Source organism: Nestor notabilis, unplaced genomic scaffold (genome assembly GCF_000696875.1).
Source record: "Nestor notabilis isolate BGI_N333 unplaced genomic scaffold, ASM69687v1 scaffold9969, whole genome shotgun sequence".
NCBI classification, from domain to species: Eukaryota; Metazoa; Chordata; class Aves; order Psittaciformes; family Psittacidae; genus Nestor; species Nestor notabilis.
Window position 1 is genome coordinate 7,268 of NW_009942354.1, and position 4,644 is coordinate 11,911.

Consider the following 4,644-nt stretch of genomic DNA (forward strand, 5'->3'; position numbering starts at 1 on the left):
TACCCATTAGGTATGAGGTCTAATTCTGTTGGTATTATTCACTGATTTACTTTGTTTTTCTTGTAAGTGGGGACATTGAGGAAGAAGTTTGGGGAAGTAACATCGGGATCCTCATCAACTTGGAGAGAAATAATGTAGGGCAGGTTTTGTGACTTGGCACTACTGGGGCACTGTTTTGTTCAGCTTTGATTTTTCTCTTGTCTGGGCTTATACATTAAGTAGGTGTTCCTGCAGTAATTTTATCCAAGTCGGTACACAAGTTTGTTCTGTACCTAGAGCAATGGAATATTTAGGGAGGGTGAGATGAGCTAATGCTGGCCTTCTGTGTCATCCAGCCAAGTTCCAGCAAGTATGTAAAAATTCATAAAAAATAGCAGTGGGGGTATCTTAATTAAATAAGCATGCTTGTCGCTCTGCCAGTCTTCTCTTCTGGCACGGTTCAAGTCTTAGAAACTGTGTTTGCTTTCAGTCTCTATCAAATACTAAACTCTGTGATAAAAGCATCAAAAGCAGTGTTCAGCAGAAAAAGACTACAGAATCAGCTTTTACTCATTCCCACTGAAATGTCCTTTTCACTCTATTTAATGGAGGCTGCAGTTTTCACTTTTGGTGTGTTTAGCAACAGATTGACTTAGATTTGTTGTATTTGGCTCTAGAGCAGCAAAGAGCAGATGTCAGGGAGGTGCCGTGACAGGAATAAAAAAATTCAGAAGGCTTGTGGGAATTTCAGGGGTGAGGGGGAAATCTTCCTCCTATTTTTTCCCTGCTAGATTCCGTATTATAATGTTTAGAGTTGGCATTCAACTCAAAAGTTGTCGTGCTGCAAGGGTTGGTGCACTGATGCAGGCGTTCTTTCCCACAGCTCAAATTATGGTAACAGAGTTTATTTATAAAATAAAATATGCCTGTGAAATTATAATCGATACCTTAATTATGGAGAACTTGCCTGAAAGATGGTAGCTTAGTGAACTGCAGGACATTTTCCTGGCTTAGAATAGCCACAATTTATACCAAAACATTTTCTCTGTATGAATCTTAAAAATGGAATTCGCCTGTCAAGGCAGAAAAACTTCAGTAACTGGGAGGTCAGGGATGATAAACCTAAAGTAATGGTCAACTTTTAGATAGTATTTAGGGTTGGGACATCTAAAAAGTAAGCTTTGCTGGTTGGGGATTGTCACTGTTTGGAAAATATGCATTTTAAAGCCACCACTCCATTGCCAGTCTTTGCATAAGCAAGTGGATGCCAGATGTATGTGGGATTCTGGAGAAGTTTGTTGCTTTGGTTTATTTCTTTTTTAATTTGTAGTGAGCAGAACGCTTCAAAAGTTAGTGGCTGCTTTTTATTTTTATTTTTTTGGTGTTTTTTTAAGGCTGGAAGTATTTTATCTTTGCCTTGATTAAGAGGCCATTGCTGAAAACACCTTGTGTAATTTGTTAGTAGAATGATTACTTGTTTGTTTATCTTTCTCACATCTGTTTTTCCACTCATCATCTACCTGCACTTCAAGAACATATATTGCTACAGTGTAGTTTATAGATTATAAAAAAGTAAATGATATGTAATTCGCAGTACTTTTGATTGCAGGTTGCTATATTTGAAAGTTGTGCCAGTTCTCTGTTGTCTTATATATTTAATGATGTACTTAAGACTTTGCAGAGCCCGAGAATTTTTTTTTCCCCCCTGTAGTGAAAAAGTGTTACTTATACAATAAATCATCTGGAGGGGAGAACAGTAATAACTCTTCTGCTTTTCTGCTTTTCCTTGAGATGATGCTCCTTAATCTTGTACTAGTGGTTTAGAAAACCGTGTTGCCTCCTGCTTTAAGTCTTCCTATTCTAGTGGTGGTTGTCATAGCTCTTATTTTCTGGAGGGATGAGCGTTGAAATAGAAGAAATGTGTCTTCTTGTGTACTTAGTTGGAATTTAATGAAGTTGTCTGACTTTAAAAAAAGCAATTAGTAATAGTGGGGTGACTTGTCAAAGGCATCATATGTGTAAGATACGTAATGTACGTGCTCTGTTCCACTCAGGGCTTACAGAGTCATGACTGGAGTAAGCTGTTTAGATTTGAGAACAAATCTTCCCGTATTTTTTGCTGATGATAAACATAAACGTGCTGCTAAAAGAAAACAGGGCAAACCAACTTGCCTGTTAGCTGTAGCATGTTGAGTTGCTTGGTTTGGTAGCTAATTTCAGCAGCTTGAAAGTGGCAAGTCTGGAAATAATTATGGTTAGAGCTGCTCCAAGAGGATCGAGTGAAGCCTTTTTGATTTCCTAAATGTAAAGGAAGCCAGGTTTGATCAACAGCTGCTGCGAGGGTTATTCAGACAGTGAGTAAGGCCAGTCCAGTGCAGGATTTTGCATATCTGACTAATTTAACACATGTTCTGCTTAAAGTGAGATGCTGAAACTGTAACAGTTTCGTGTGTTTGTTTAGCATCATTTATGTCTGTCCTGTACTTAATTTCTTCTTGATATTCACTGGACAGAGTACTTTTTTTTTATTTTCTTTTCAATTTTGAGGCTGAAAGCTTGTTTTCATGTTCAAGATTAAAATTAAGCAAACTTTTTCTTTTTTTGATTTTAAAATCAGACTGCGTTTACAGAAATGCAGATATCTTTAAAAGATTTAACTGATCAACTTTTGGGAAGCAGGAGAACTCCTTAGACTGAGAATGCTGCTACCTAAGTTGATGGAAACTCCTAACTATAGAATTGGTTTGTTCTGTGTATGTCTTCTGTTTCAGGAGGATGTTCATTTTGGAAAAATGCAAGCCAAGGAAACAGTAATGTGTTGATGGTGATATCTAATAATTTGCAAAGCATCTCCCCCCTAGAAAACAAAAAGTAAAGTAAGAATCATCATTTGGTTAGTGGACTGTACCTATATACTATTGCAACTGCCCTGTGCTATCAAAGAAATAGGACAGGCTTAAGTATCTCATGTCTTATTTAACCCTAGGAGATTTTGGTGGTGGGAGAAACAATCATCTTGGGCAGTATAAGCTGTTATTTATCTAAGTGGAATTATGTTTTAAAGAGTGTGTTGTTCAGTAATGAAAACAGTTTACTTGAATTGTCACTTTTTAACATGTTGTACATTAAATACTAGAAAGACTATTTCCAAAATGTTTATTAATAAGTAAAAGTTAATGCATAAACTTCAAATTTTGCATTAGTACTGGTTGGCACAAAATAACCATATATGCTTTCTTGGAGGATATTTACAAAGAAGAGTTTCAGATTTTCTTTAGCAGCCTCTCAAATACACATCTGCGAATGCCGTAGTTATCTGATAATTCAGTCTTTGGCAATTATATTTAGAAAGCTGCTTTATATTGGGAAAGAGAAAATATTTAGCATGTATACTGGCAGTTAGGAAGAGACTGGGTGGGAATATTAACATGTGTTGAATTGACTGACTGTAGATGGTCCCAACAGAGGAAGTTTTAAATTTCAGTGGAAATCTAATTATATGACAAATAATTGTATTTATAGGTTTAATAATTTCTAAACTGGTACCTTTGGATTTTTTTTTTTTTTTGTTTGTTTGTTTTGTTTTTTCACTGTAAAGGGGGTTCACAGGCCCTGACTATGAAATTCTTTATTTTAAGGTTTTAAAAGTTAATTGTATTTCTTTCTGGAAATAAGATGAATGCTGGTAACCTGTCCATTAAAAACCGCTACTAGTACTGCTGCATTACTAGTTTTCAGATATTAATTCTAAAGAGGTTTTGTAAAGAGCAGATGTGGTTAAGTGGAAAATGTTGTTGATTTGTTTGAAAGGAATGCTCACCTTCTGACATGCTGCCTACACTTGGGAGGTACAGGAAACACTTCCCAGTGCTGTTATCATCAATTCATTTGCATGATGAGAGTCCTTGTAGTTGGCTCATGGCTTCTAACAGACTTCAGACCAGTCAGTTCACCTTGCTGTAAGAAAGGCTTTGCTTTTATGCATGTCTGAACCATCACAGGTCACTAAAAAAGCAGTAGCAGTATCTCTGGAAGTCTTTTTGCTTTACATGTACAAGTGCTTTGAAAACACAGTATCTTGCAACAATATGGAGATATTTTTCTGACTGACCAACAAATGTTGTGTGGTGTGGATAGATTTGTGTTGAGTTTATAGGCATGGAAAATTGAGTGTCTCATCATATATTGCAGTTTTTGGCTAACATCTTTTATGGATATCATACTGTTGAATATTTACTCTGCTGTGGAGACAGACAAATTTAGGAGAAGTGACTTTAACCTCGGAAGAACGTGTGTCAATTGGGAGAGTTAGTTCAGTTTGTTCTTGCTAATTACCAACCCTTAGAAGTGGGATTAAGTTCAGTGCAGGAGAAAATGTAACGTTCTGTTTGTTTCCAGAATGAGGTCACATTGTTTGTCTCTTTTCAGCCTCCATCCCAGTAAAATAGTAGAAAATAAAATTGTTTCATATTTCAGTTTTATCTCCTGAAGAACGGGAGTAACAGTTGCTTGAGGAGGCCGTAATGTCGCAGTGACTTTTTGTTATTCTTGATTGTTAGATCTCTACTACACCGTATCTGCCTTGTTTGCGTGCCCATGCCCAAAATTCTCATGTGCTTCTTTTGTATTTTATTTTCTTTCTTCACCTCCACACCTGAACCAACC